The sequence below is a fragment of the Ovis canadensis genome, chromosome 9 (assembly GCF_042477335.2).
Source record: "Ovis canadensis isolate MfBH-ARS-UI-01 breed Bighorn chromosome 9, ARS-UI_OviCan_v2, whole genome shotgun sequence".
NCBI lineage: Eukaryota > Metazoa > Chordata > Mammalia > Artiodactyla > Bovidae > Ovis > Ovis canadensis.
In genome coordinates this window covers 96,990,120-97,005,776 of record NC_091253.1, presented here as the reverse complement: position 1 = coordinate 97,005,776, position 15,657 = coordinate 96,990,120, and positions in this window count along the sequence as shown.

Genomic DNA, 15,657 nt, shown 5'->3' with positions numbered 1-15,657 from the left:
TATTAAAAAAAAGGCAAAGTAAATAAAATGTTTATGTTTCAAAATATACACAGTGAAAAGTACAATACCTGATACACTGGTAATTACAAAAATCATTCACATATTTGTTATATTTGAGAAATAAAGCCCAATAACTAGGATCTATGAATAACTCATGATATCATGTATTTTGGCTGTACAGATGAACAAAAACCTTGAAATAATCAGCTTACAACTGTTGTGATGTCTGCTCCTTTACAAAAATTTGTGACAATTCAGAAAAATATATTGATGTCCATTTATCTCAACTGTCATACGACCCAGATGGTTACTAAGCAGTAAAATTAATCCTCCCAAGAAAGGACTACACAGATTGCCTTATCTGCTTCTGCAGTCTGGGTTTTCCTCTCAAAAATACTCTGTTCTGACTGAAAGGAAAATTGTCAGTTTTTAAGGTAAAAGTTGATGGAATGTTTATGGAAAGAATAGAATTTTTTAAGACATTCATTCAGTTCAACATAAAAAATTGCATGTTTTCAAGAAATAACAATTGAAGGTGAAATATTTGGAAATCTTTGGGAGTTATCTAAAACAAATGCAATTACTGACTCTTGAAGAATGTATTTGATTCTATGCAGTATAAACTGGAATGTCTATCTTGCCATTATCTACTAATTTGATCATGAGGCCATATTGTGATACCCAGACAGATCAAACTTGGAATTCATATTTTCATTCTTGGCAGTGACTCAGACATTTAGAATTGAGAACATTCTGGCAAGGTTTCTGGATAATGCCAAGCTATATCTTTATATGACAGACTTAGATTTAAACATTTTTAAATCATTCAAAGACTTTTAAATTTATTTTAATTTCATATTTAGAAAAAGTAAGAAAGTCACCTGTTGGGTATTCCATTACAGAGAATAAACAAGTAAAAAGCTCTGATGTGGCATAGGAAAGGGGAGTACCGGCTTTGGAATTAAATTGCGGTTCTAACCATGACTCACTTCTCACACTTCTCACATGTAATATTATACCACTCCTCTAATTTCATCAGATTTAATTCACTCTCAGTGAAATGGCAATAATAGCATATGCCTTAGAGGGTTCAACCAGCTATAAAGATAACGTGTTAAGGATAACCATTATTCTTCTAAGGTGTTTGATAACAAATAGCTTGACTTTGCTATTTTCATTGAACTGATTTTGATTGACTTCAGGAAATCCCAGCCAAATCAGTCCCTGAGATCTGTATTAACACAGATTTCTTGGTTCCATATGCTCTTCTCTAAGTTTTTATAATGTTGTTTAAGTTATATCTCTTTTGCAACCCTGTGGACTGTAACCTGCCAGATTCCTCTGTCCGTGCGATTTCCCAGACAACGATACTGGAGTGGGTTGCCATTTTCCTCTCCAGGAAATCTTCCCAACCCAGAGATCAAACCCACAGTCCCTGCATTGAATATTTTTACCACTGAGCTATCAGGTTTATCTAATATATGAAGGTAAATAGAACTAAAGCCCAGATATGTATATTGAATGCTAAAGGTTTCAATATTTTTAATATTCATTCAACGACAGAGACAAAGGATACTCAGCAGTTACCAAGAAGAGAACTAACTTGACCTTTATAAATTTCAATACCATATTTCAGAGCCCATGGTAGCCACATGGCCAAAGTTAAAAATTTCAGCCTTGAAAGGAAGTCAGGGAACAGGCTAGATAGAAGAGTAGCTTTTTGTGGTTTTGTTTTTGTTTTTGCCTGGCCACATGATTTATGTGATCTTAGTTCCCCAACCAGGAATTGAACTCTGGTCAAAGCAATGAACATCCAGAATCCTAACCACTAGACTACCAGGGAACGCTGATAAAGGGGTAGTTATAGTTTCATTCCAGGAATAACACTCACTTGAAATTAAATACTAGTCTACAAACTAAACTTTAAAATGCAACAAAAGACATCACTATGAGTCTGGAAGAATGCTTTAACATATTATTTAAAAATATAATTATGACTACATCAATTTTGATTAGACAGAACAATAGAAAATCCAGCTTTGTTCTTACAGAGGAGCCAGTCAGGCAAAAGAAGTAAGTGTTAGTTAAATGTTGTATTTAATAAATACAATTAAAGTATCTGAACATTAATAAGCACCTACTTGGATTTCAGAAAGATTATGCATAGAAATTTTTGTATGAATTAATCCTGTTGCCAACTGAGATATCAGTTTCAAAAAACATATTAAAAATAAAATAGTTCTTTCAAATAGTGAGGAAAAACAATTTGCATACAACCAAGACAAGTAATGATACAACCAATTACTTGGGAAATCAATCAGCCCTCTATAGTTGTTTAGCAAATATTTTAGCAACATTGCCAAAGCTTCCAGATTTGATTTCAACCCAAAATTTTTAGCAGAACTCAGCACTTTAGAAACAAAGGGAAAAGGTAAACCCAGTGCAGATGTAGATTTCTACAATATTTAATGTGTAACAGCATAGTTACAGCATGTTAGTCATCAAAGCAATCAGCCTACCAAAAAATGCTAAAGAAATCTGAAGGCAAGCTGAATATTTCTGTTCAGTCCTCTCACAACACATATTACAAAGGCTTCAATATGCATAATAAATATACTCATTTCATGAGTATTATTAGTTATATTGGAAGGGGTGGTGGTGGTGAGGAGTTAATCAATCATCAAATACTTAACCATATACCCAACAAACTACTAAGCTATTTGAGTGGGGAAAAAATTTAAAATAGTAAGATTGGTCTCCTATTTCAGGGACATAACTATTATATTCTTTTTTGTCGTTCAATTTAGTTCAGTCCCTCAATGGTGTCTGACTCTTTGCAACCCCATGGACTGCAGCAAACCTTGCTTCCCTGTCCATCACCAACTCCCAGAGCCTACTCAAACTCATGTCTATCGAGTTGGTGATGCCATCCAACCATCTCATCCTCTGTCATCCCCTTCTCCTCCTGCCTTCAATCTTTCCCAACATCAGGGTTTTTTCTAAGGAGTCAGTTCTTCACATCAGGTGGCCAAAGTATTGGAGTTTCAGCTTCAGCATCAGTTCTTCCAATATTTAGGACTGATTTTCTTTAGGATTGACTGGTTTGATCTTCTTGCAGTACAAGGGACTCTGAAGAAAAAGCATCAGTTCTTCAGCACTCACTCTCTTTGTAGACCAACTCTCACATCCATACATGACTACTGAAAAAACCATAGCTTTAACTAGATGGAACTTTGTTGTCAAAGTAACGTCTCTGCTTTTTAATATGCTGTCTAGGTTTGTTATATCTTTCCTTCCAAGGGGCAAGCGTCTTTTAATTTCATGGCTGCAGTCCCCATCTGCAGTGATTTTAGAGCCCCCCAAAATAAAGTCTCTCACTGTTTCCATTGTTATCCAATTTATTTGCCATGAAGTGATGGGACTCGATGCCATGATCTTACTTTTCTGAATGTTGAGTTTTAAGCCAACTTTTTCACTCTCCTCTTTCACTTTCATCAAGAGGCCCTTTAGTTCTTCTTTGCTTTCTGCCATAAGAGTCGTGTCATGCGGGTACCTGAGGCTATTGATATTTCTCTTGGAAATCTTGATTCCAGCTTGTGCTTCATTCAGCCCAGCATTTTGCATGATGCACCCTGCATATAAGTTAAATAAACAGGGTGACAATATACAGCCTTGATGTACTCCTTTCCCAATTTGGAACCAGTCTGTTGTTCCATGTCTAGTTCTAACTATTGCTTCCTGACCTGCATACAGATTTCTCAGAAGGCAGGTGAAGTGGTCTGGTATTCCCATGTCTTTAAGAATTTTTCTCAGTTTGTTGTGATCCACACAGTCAAAGGCTTCAGCATAATCAATAAAGCAGAAGTAGATGTTTTCCTGGAACTCTCTTGCTTTTTCGATGATCCAACAGATGTTAGCAATTTGATCTCTGGTTTCTCTGCCATTTCTAAATCCAGCTTGAACATCTGGAAGCTCACAGTTCATGTACTGTTGAAGCCTGGCTTGGAGAATTTTGAGCATTACTTTACTAGCATGTGAGATGAGTGCACTTGTGTGGTAGTTTGAACATTCTTTGACATTGTCTTTCTTTGGGAATGAAATGAAAACTGACTTTTTCCAGTCCTTTGGCCAGTGCTGAGTTTTCCAAATTTGCTGTCATAATGAGTGCCGAACTGTGGCCCCTTCCCTCCATAAGTTACATTTCAGTAATTGGCAATCTTTCAGGAAACATTTATTAAATAGCTACTATGCATCAGGCTAACTATGTAAAGATGCTAAATAAGACATAGACCCTCAAGTGTTTAAAATTCAATGAGAGAGGACTTCCTTGGTGACTCAGTGGTAGGGATCCACCTGGCCATGCAGGAGACACAGGTTTAATCCCTGTGTCTGGGAAGACCTCACATGATGCAGAGCAACTAAGCCCATGCTTACTGCAACTACAGAGTGGTCCCCACTCACCATAACTAGAGAAAAGTCCACACAGGAATGAAGGCCCAGCACAGCCAAAAATAGATAAATAATTTTCAAAAATTCAGTGGGAGAAACAACTCAAAAGGGAAAATCACAAAACTATCTGTTGATAGAGACAGAGACATAGAGATATACAAGAGGAGCTCCCCCTTAAATATGTCTACACAAATCTCAGTAATTTCCACAGAACCATGTGAGGTAAGCAATGGGGTTATTAATGTTACCTTAAAGATGAGGAAATTGGACTCAGAAAGATTGGGTAGTGTGCCCATAGTCCTATAAGCCTAAAGCAGAAATATAGGCTTAACTTCTCCTCCATTTTATGCTTCACTAACATTACTTGTCCACAAAGCACCAGAGGACTTAGGAAGCAAAGGTGGGGCTCTTTCTTACCCTGTATGGATAGAGAACTATTAGTAATTGCCCTCTGCTCTTCCCCAATAGCATTCTGGACACCTTTTCACAGGGTTCATGAGGTTCTCATGGCAAGAATATTGGAGTGAGTCACCACGTCCTTCTCCAGTGGACCACAGTTTGTCAGAACTATTCACTATGACCTGTTCATCTTGGGTGGTCCCGCATGGCATAGCTCATAACTTCATTGAACTACTCAAGCCCCTTTACCACGACAAGACAGTGACCCATGAGACACAGCTCCAGAAAGAATTAAGTGGCTGGGCCAAAGAGGAACAATGACCAGTTGTGAGTGTGTCTGGTGGTGAAACTAGAGTTTGATGCTGTAAAGACATTGCTTAGAAACCTGTAATGGTAAGTCCATGAGTCAGGTAAACTCAAAGTGGTCAAACAGGGGATGGCAACATTGAACACTGACATCTTAGGAATCAGTGATCTAAAATTGAAAAGAATAGGCAAATTTAATTCAGATGACCATTATATCTATTACTGTAGTCAAGAATCCCTTAGAAGAAGTGGAGTAGCCCTCACAGTAAAAAAATTAAAAAGAGTCTGAAATGTAGTATTTGGGTGAAACCTCAAAAATGACAGAATGATCTCTGTTCACTTCTAAGGCAAACCATTCAACATCACAGTAATCCAAGTATATGGCCAAACAATTGATGACAAAGAAATAAACTGGTTCTCTGAAGACCTATAAGACTTTCTAGAATTAACACTAAAAAATAAGTCATTTTCACCATGGAGAATTAGAATGCAGAAGTAGGAAGTCAAGAGATACATGGGATAACATTTTGCCTTCAAGTACAAAATGTAGCAGGGGAAAGGATAACAGAGTTTTGTCAAGAGAGCATGCTGGTCATAGCAAACACCCATTTCCAGAAACAACATTGATGATTTTATATGTGGATATCACCAAATGGTCAATACTGAAATCAGATTGATTATATTCTTTTCAGCTGAAGAAGCTCTATACAGTCAGCAAAAAACAAGACCTAGAGCTGACTGTGGCTCATAACATGAGCTCCTTACTGGAAAATTCAGGTTTAAACTGAAGAAAGTAGGGAAAATCACTAGGCGATTCAGGTATGATCTAAATCAAATCCCTTGTGATTATACAGTAGAGGTGACAAAAAGACTCAAGGGATTAGATCTGATAGGCAGAATACAGAAGGCATTGACCAAAACCATTCCAAAGAAAAAGAAATTCAAGAAGGCAAGATGGTGTCTGAAGAAGCTTTACAAGTAGCTGAGGAAAGAAGAGAAGTGAAAAGGCAAGGGAGAAAGGGAATGATAAACCCAACTCAATGAAGAGTTCCAGAGAATAGCAAGGAGAGATAAGAAGTTCTTCTTCAATGAACAATGCAAAGAAGTAGAGAACAACAGAAAGGAAATGACTACAGATCTCTTTAAGAAAATTAGAGATTTCAAGGTAATATTTCATGCAAAGATGAGCATGATAAAGGACAGAAATATTAAGGACCTAACAGAAGCAGAAGAGATTAAGAAGTAGCAAGAATACACGGAACTATTCAAAAAAGTCTTAATGATCCAGATAACCACTATGGTGTGGTCACTCACCTAGAGTCAGACATCCTGGAGTGTGAAGTCAAGTGGGCCTTAGGAAGCACTGCCACAAACAAAGCTCATGGAGATGGTGGAATTCCAGCTGAGCTATTTCAAACCCTAAAAGGTGATGCTGTTCAAGTGCTGCACTCAATATGTCAGCAAATTGGGAGAACTCAGCAGTGGTCACAGGACTGGAAAAGGTCAGTTTTCACTCCAATCCCAAAGAAGATCAATGCCAAAAATTGTTCAAACTACCATACAGTTGTGCTCATTTCACAGGCTTCAAGGTTATGCTCAAAATTTTTCAAACTAGGTTTCAGTGGAATGTGAACCAAGAACTTCCAGATGTACAAGATGGATTTTGAAAAGGCAGAGGAATCAGAAATCAAATTGCCAACATCCCTTGGATCATAGAAAACTCAAGAGAATTCCAGAAAAATATCTACTGCTTCATTAACTATGCTAAATCCTTTGACTGTGTGGATCACAGCAAACTAAATTCTTAAAGAGATGGGAGTACCAAACCACCTTACCTGTCTCCTGAGAAACCTATTTGCTGATCAAGAAGCAACAGTTAGAACCAGACATAGAAAAATGAACTGGTTCACAATTGGGAAAGGAGTAAGATCAGGCTGTATGTTACCCTCCTTATTTAACTTTATGCAGAGAATATCATGCAAAATACTGGGCTGGATGAATCACAAGTTGGAATCAAGATTTCCAGGAGAAATAACAGAACAACCTCAGATGTGCACTTTTAAGGCAGAAAGTGAAGAGGAACTCAAGAGCCTCTTGATGAGGGTGAAAGAGGAGAGTGAAAAAGATGGCTTGAAACTCAACAATCAAAAAAACCATCATCATGGTATCCAGTCTCATCACTTCATGGCAGATAGATGGGGAAACAATGGAAACAGTGAGAGACTTACTTTGGGGGCCTCCAAAATCACTGCAGATGGTGACTGCAGCCATGAAATTAAAAGACACTTGCTCCTTGGAAGAAAAGTTATGACCAAACTAGACAGCATATTAAAAAGCAGAGACATCACTTTGCCCACAAAAGCCTGTATAGTCAAAGCTATGGTTTTTCCAGTAGTCATATATGGATGTGAGAGTTGGATCAATAAAGAAGGCTGAGCACCAAATGACTTGATGCTTTCGAGTTGCAGTGCCGGAGCAAACTCTGTAGAGTCCCTTGGACAGCATGGAGATCAAACCAGTCAATCTTAAAGCAAATCAACCCTGAATATTTATTGGAAGGACTGATGCTGAAGCTCCAATACTTTGGCCACCTGATGTGAATGTTGACTCATTGGAAAAGACCCCGAAGCTGGGAAAGATTGAAGGCAAAAGGGAGTGGGAGAGGATGAGATGGTTAGATGGCAGCATTCACTCAGTGGACATGAATTTAGCAAAATCAAGAGATATTGGAGGCCAGGAAAGCCTGGTATACTGCAATCCAAGAGGCTGCACAGAGCCTGACGGGACTTTATGACTGTATAACAACAGATAGATAGAGAGACAAGGGGAGAAAACTCATTGGTTCAGAGAATTTCATGCGCTGCTACCAAGTATTTTAAGTATGAACTTAAAAGCCATATATTTATGACAGACATAAATAAAAACAGCCAAGTTAGAAACAGGACATTAACTTGTCTACTTATCAAGAATATAGTGCTCTCTTTTAAATAAATTGAAAGCCATCTGAAGACACCTTGTCTCATTACTGAGTACTTTTTACGGTCTTTCATTTTTCAGGTTCAAAAGAAAAATGCTACCACTTCAGGAATCAACAAACAAGCCCCCCAGGCAACAGGAGTACCCAAACACAAGTCCAAGTTCCTAGTCCCAAGTTCCTCCAAGGTGAGTGAAGTTAGGGCATACAGGACTAAATAAAAGACAGGAGGGGTCATAAGACTGCAACATTTTAAGTCTCATTTTTCCTTAATAATTGACTGCAATTGTGTCAGCTTCTCAGCTTTTAAAATCCATCTGACACAACTTAGTATTCATGAAAAAAAATTGCTCTTATTAAATACAGTCTCCTACACAAGCAGCTCCTTCCATTCCAGTTTGATTGAAGAATGCACTCTCAAACAGCTTTACAGAGTTTCCAACAAGCAACTGGAGATTTCCAAGAGACCCTTAATTTGTAGACAGGTAAATGAGTTTTGTGTGTTTGTGTTCATGTGTATGTATGCATGTGTCTGCCTCTAAAGTAAAGACAGACATGGTAAATTATGAAAACAAAACAATATAAAGATGTTTCATTACTGCTGATATTATTTTTCATTATTTTTAATAAATGAATCATCCTTACATGTTGTTCTGCAAACTGTGGTTTCAATTTAACAATGTTTTTAAGCTCCTACTTTATCAATGGGTACAGGTCAAACTCATTTTTTGTAAGGATTGCTTATTATTTCAAAGGATAAATGACTCATTATATATTTGCTTACTTAATAAGTTCCCTTTATGGTGCCACCGCAAAATGTTTCACAAAAAATCTGCCATCTCAGATCGTTTTCAGCTCATGACTCGCCTTTAAATAATTTAAACACCAGTGTTTGACATTGGAAAAATATACTAGTAAACTAGGATGGCAATTTCGATTTATTAATCCCATATTAGCGCTGAGGCACACAGTCAGACTAGGCTTAGTGACTGAATAACAACTGAGCTACACATTTATAGGATTTAAATCTGTGACACTTGAAAAAAGCCAATAAAAGATCCATGTGTTTTAATATGATTGATCCCTAATTTCCCATTAGAGTGGTACATATAAAGAAAAAAACAGTATCATGATCTATTCTTTGAAGTAACATTCATAAATTACCACTGAGAGTTTTACTGCTAAAAGGATTACGGAGTATGTAATCATAACCATGATAAACAATGAATTTTCCTTAGGGTTTACATTTTAACATTTTATAAAGTTCTTAAGCACTCTCTCACAGCCAAAACAGCCTTATTTTTTATTTCTATTGAGAAATCATGTCAGGACTATCTCTGCTTTCACGCATTTGTGCTCCAAGGGGGATGATCCTTCAGTCCCAAGAAACTGTCATCATTTGAAGTTAACATACAAGACTCACTAAATGGGAAGAAATTAATGATTCACAACCAAACCCCTATGTCATGCTCTTTCTAGTCCAGAATTTAGTCTCAAATCTCATCCAAACCAAAGAATGATCATAAATTCTGCATTGAAGAAATCTTCACAACTATACTCAGAAAAACGTGTATTGAGAATAGTGTATATACTCAGAATAGTGTATTGAGGGTAACAGAGGATTGGTTGACAAGGCACTGCTCACTTTTTAAAGGCACATATTAAAAAAAAAAAAAAAAAAACAGATCACAAGATCAGAAGAACTGATTACTAAATTGGCTGGGGACAAGTAAATCGCCTGGCATGATCAGTACACAGAGCCAGAAAAGTCATTAGACATGGACCTTGTTTCATTGCCTCAATTTTACTTTTGCTAAGAATCACACAGAAATAACAAATCTTTATTTAAACATTTACTATAGTAATATTGTGGTTTAGTTGCTAATTCATGTCCAACTCTTTGCAACCCCATGGACTGTAGCCCACAAGGCTCCTCTGTCCATGGGATTTTCCAGGCAAGAATACTGGAGTGTGGTGCCATTTCCTTCTCCAGAGGATCTTCCCAACCGAGGAACTGAACCCACATCTCCTGCGTTGACTGGTAGATAAAAACACAACAGCACTGAAAAAACAAACGCGTGTTAATTTTCCCTCCTCTATCCTTCCCTTCCTCTCTTTCTTCCTCCCTTTCTTCACTCTGTTCTTCTTTCCATTCCTCCTATCATTTTTTCTTATTTCCATTCCTGTAGCACAGGGTTTCTCCATCTCAACACTATTGGCATTTGAGACTACATCATCTGTCTTGTTGGAGCCTGTCCTGTGAACACAGGAAGTTTAGCAACATCCTTGGCCAATACCGACAAGGTGCCAGCCATACCTCTTCAGTTTTGACAATAAAAATGTTTCAAGACATTGTCAGTTATATCAAGTAAAAATCACCCCAGCTGAAAACCACTGTTGTAGCATTTGTTAAGTATGACATCTACTACAGCAAATTCTTAATCCAACCCACTCTATCCACATACCTTGCAGCCCATAAATGGAGGTAATGCCTCACTGTCCACTGCACCAGGTGATGCCTCCTTAACTACTGTTCTCAACATCCTCCTCACCCCAAAGAGTAGGAATATAGCAAAACTATTAATAATAAAAATAATTATCAACAGCTGTTCTAAGAACTTTAAGGCATTTTAACATAATTTGTTTAGGAGTCAGTTTTCTCATGTTTAAGAAAGAGATAACAATACTCACTACCTAAAGGATCTTTGTGAGAACTCAATGAATTAATGTAGCTAAACCTTAAGTTGAGCATTTATTACATGTCACTTTAAGTACTAATGATCTTTATTTTTACTGCTACTATCATCTTCTCATTCAAGTCTCTCAGCTGCCCTAATAAACAGAGGAACTGGAATGCAAATATGAATCTATCTAATACCAGAGTCTGGGCTCGTAAATATTAATGTTGTTAAAAGAAGAGGCACTAAGAATGGCATAGTAAGACAATTAAATCTGTGATTTAAAGGTTTTTTTTTAGGATTCAGTTTAAGAAGTAAAAAAGAAACAAGAGAAAATAACTTTATAATAGCTATTTAATCAGGTACATCAAAATATTGCCATTTCAACATGTAAATAAAATTGTTGATGACACTTCTTTTTTTAAGTGCTCAAAGTCTGGTGCTTGCAGCTCATCTTAACCTAAACCACGCACATTCCAAGGGCTCAATAGCCAAATGCGGCTAGGTTACTCTATTGAACAGTGCAAGGTTAGGCTAAGAAATATCAAGGATTTTATGTCTGTGCAAACCTCACTGCCTCCCCATCACATGTCAGTCATGTGGTTGAAAGTCTTGCCTTTCTCGTTAGATTAGATCTCCTTTAGTGAAGAAGACTATAACTTGTTAATCATAGTGTAGCACACACAACTGGATGTGCTATTTATCTAACAGAAGCATGAACCAGAAAATAAGCAAGTAAATGAGTGAAATAAAATGAAAATCAAGCTGCATGTTTTTTAACCTCAGAGAAGCAGAAAGTTTGAAGATCTGAAACCTCTATAGTAAGAATCATTTGGCTGTTGAGAGGAGAGTGCAGAACTATAACAGATGCACAACTCAAATCTCCTGCTGTCAATCTGATAAAATCCTGAATATTTTCACATTAAAAATGTACTTTAATTTTTTTCTGTATTCACATCCTGCCTGTAGAATTGCATGATTTTACACAATTCTTTTTAAATTTTCTTAAGAACAGAATTTAAGCAAAGCATTTTTAGAAAATTTTACAGAAATATTACAAAAGAATGGACAAGTGATATGCATACTAAAGTCTGGATTGTGCATAGCATATCAGAAGTTTGAACATTTGTCACAGGATGACTAAACAGTCTCAATTGTTTGATCTATTTTGAGCACTAGTCCTTAAACACTGTTTTTTTCTTAAAACACGAAGCCCAAACCAAGTATAATGTTCTGGAGAAGCAAACAAGCGCAGATACAATGAAAGTATTCACTCTCTTAATAGACCTTGTGGTTATAAACCTGTTCATTACACTACAGTTTAAAGCTCTATCACGAATCAATCCTTGTCCAATTTCTACATATATATGTATATGGACATGAGTATACATACATAGGAGAAGGAAATGGCAACCCACTCTAGTACTCCTGCCTGGAAAATTCCATGGACAGAGGAGCCTGGTAGGCTACAGTCCATGGGTTTGCAAAGAGTCGGACATGACTGAGCGACTTCACTTCACTTCACTTCATACATACATAAAATTGAACTTTAGCATAGAGTCGTATGAGTTCCTGTTAGACCTTCTTTTCTTAAGTTTAATCCATATTTCAAAATTTTTAGGTTAAAATTCATTTTAATTCTAACATCTACTACATTAACTATCTTTCCTAGTTTTATGACAACCGCAAATCTGATCACCGCATCCACATCTTGAGCTGGTTGTTTATGAGAATATTAAACAACAGCATTTAGAAGAAGTTCTGTGGAGCTCCACTAGGTGTTCAGTTCAGTTCGCTAGGTGTAGTAATTCTCAAAGTTCATGTGCAGAAGAATTGCCCTGGGGAGCTTTAAAATAGACAGCTAGGCCTGTCCTCCAGTAAATCAGATTCAGTTGTCTGGATGAGGGCCTAGGAATACAAAGTTTTAAAAAGCACCCGCAGAAATAAATGCTCTGGAGAAATGAGAAATAGCAAAGGAGGAAAAGCACGCTCTGTTTATTCAGCGCTTCCTACACCAAGGGAGTCAGCCCTGTTTCACACATTTAACAGAGTCAGGCAGAGGAGGGTAAAAGGCCTTATAAACGAGGGCGAAAAAGAGAAAGACTCCAGGTGTTATAGACTGTGTATTTGTGTCCCACCCAAAACTTCTATATTGAAATTCCAACCAGAACTACGATGGTTTTAAAAAGTGGGGACTTTGGGAGGTAAGTAGGCCATGAGGATGAAGCCTTCATGGAAGAGACCCCAGACAGCTGATTCACCCTTTCTACTGCATGAAGACACAAGGAGAGGAAGTCTATGAACCACAAGGCAGCCTCTCACCAGACTCAGAATCTGCCAGAGCCTTGGTCCCAGCCTCTAGCGCTGTGAAAATTAATGCTTATTGTTTAAGCTCCCCAGTCTATAGTACTTTTGTTATAGCAGCTCCAAGAGCCTGAGAATTAAAACACGGCCTGGTTGGAGGCTGTTGGCATAAGGAAACTGCAGGCAGGGTAAGCAGAAGTGGGACAACCTATGTGACTGGTTAGGGGGTTTGACTTTCTCCCACTGATACTCAATTGGAAGCAGGGGCAAAAATTAGGTCAGTTACTGACCAAGTCCTGGTTACCTGAAGCCAATTTTTAGAAGGGTTATTGTTTGGCTTCCTGGACTGTCTGATTATAGACAGTAGTCTGACTTCCTGGGCTAGTTACTCTCCATAGGAGGCTGGCTTTCTAAGCTGGTTGCCATACACTGTGGATCAGAGTTCTATTTTTATGTATAGTCTAGTCATTGGCCCTATGTGTATTGTCTTTTATGCTCCAGGAAATCCTGATACAAGAGTTTCTGAAACCCTATTTGCTAGACACTTAAAGAACTACGCCTTACTCTCCTGGTTGACACATTAAACTTATGCTCTCAGAAAGCTGACATTTCCTTGTATGGCCCCAGTCCATAAAGATATTAAGACTGAACAACCAGTTGAAATACAATCTCTGACTTGTGTAACTGTTCACAGTTTACAGTATTTCACATTCTTTTTCACATTTAATCTTCATATTGCCTTTCTTTATGTACATGATTGTATTAACATGCGATAACTTGCAACAGGCTACAGATTACACCAATTAGACATAAATGAACAAAAAAAAAGCACAGAAAGTTTTTCTAAACCTATTTCACCACCAGAAAGAAGAGGTATGTGTTCAGTTCAGTTCAGTTCAGTTCATTCACTCAGTCGTGTCCACCTCTTTGCGACCCCATGAATCTCAGCACGCCAGGCCTCCCTGTCCATCACCAACTCCCGGAGTTCACTCAGACTCACATCCATCGAGTCAGTGATGCCATCCAGCCATCTCATCCTCGGTCGTCCCCTTCTCCTCCTGCCTCCAATCCCTCCCAGCATCAGAGTCTTTTCCAATGAGTCAACTCGTCTCATGAGGTGGCCAAAGTACTGGAGTTTCAGCTTTAGCATCATTCCTTCCAAAGAAATCCCAGGGCTGATCTCCTTCAGAATGGGCTGGTTGGATCTCCTTACAGTCCAAGGAACTCTCAAGAGTCTTCTCCAACACCACACTTCAAAAGCATCAATTCTTCGGTGCTCAGCCTTCTTCACAGTTCAACTCTCACATCCATACATGACCACTGGAAAAACCATAGCCTTGACTAGACGGACCTTAGTCGGCAAAGTAATGTCTCTACTTTTGAATATGCTATCTAGGTTGGTCATAACTTTTCTTCCAAGGAGTAAGCATCTTTTAATTTCATGGCTGCAGTCACAATCTGCAGTGATTTGGGAGCCCAAAAAATAAAGTCTGACACTGATTCCACTGTTTCCCCATCTATTTCCCATGAAATGATCGGACCAGATGCCATGATCTTCGTTTTCTGAATGTTGAGCTTTAGGCCAACTTTTTCACTCTCCACTTTCACTTTCATCAAGAGGCTTTTGAGTTCCTCTTCACTTTCTGCCATAAGGGTGGTGTCATCTGCATATCTGAGGTTATTGATATTTCTCCCAGAAATCTTGATTTCAGCTTGTGTTTCTTCCAGCCCAGCGTTTCTCATAATGTACTCTGCATATAAGCTAAATAAGCGGGGTGACAATATACAGCCTTGACGGACTCCTTTTCCTATTTGGAACCAGTCTGTTGTTCCACATCCGGTTCTAACTGTTGCTTCCTGATGGGGCGGGATTTATCCCAACATGGTCACAGAGGAAAAAATAAATAAATATAAATATATATATACATAGGTAAAAATTTTTGACCACTACATACCTTTTAGAATGGCATAAAGACAAACAAACAAATAAAAAAGCCTGACAATTCTAAGTGCCAGAGGGAATGAAAAGTAACCAGTGCTTTCACTTGTTGCTAATGGCAATGAAAAATGGTCCAGGCACTTTGGAAAAATTGTTTAGAAATTTCTTGTAAAATTAGATATACACCTACCATCTGGCTCAGCAACAAAACTACAGATATTTACCCTAGTGAAAGGAAAACTTATATCCATGCAAAAACCTGTATATGAGCATACATAACAGCTTTATTTGTAAATGTCAAGAACCAGAAACAACGCGGATGTCCTTTAAAATTAGGGAATGGATCAATAAACTGTGCTCCGTCCATATGATAAAATAATACTCAGCATCTAAAAAGGAAGAAACTATTGATTCAAGAAACAACATGGATGTATCTTAAATGCATTTTGCCAAGTGAAAGGCCACATAGTTTATGTTTCAATTTGTATGACATCCTTGAAAAGGCAGAGTTATAAAATGGGAAAATCAGTTCTTGGCAGGGGTTTGGGGAGTGGGAGGGAGAAGTAAACTACAGAGGTGCAACAGAAGGGAGTTTTGAGGATGATGAA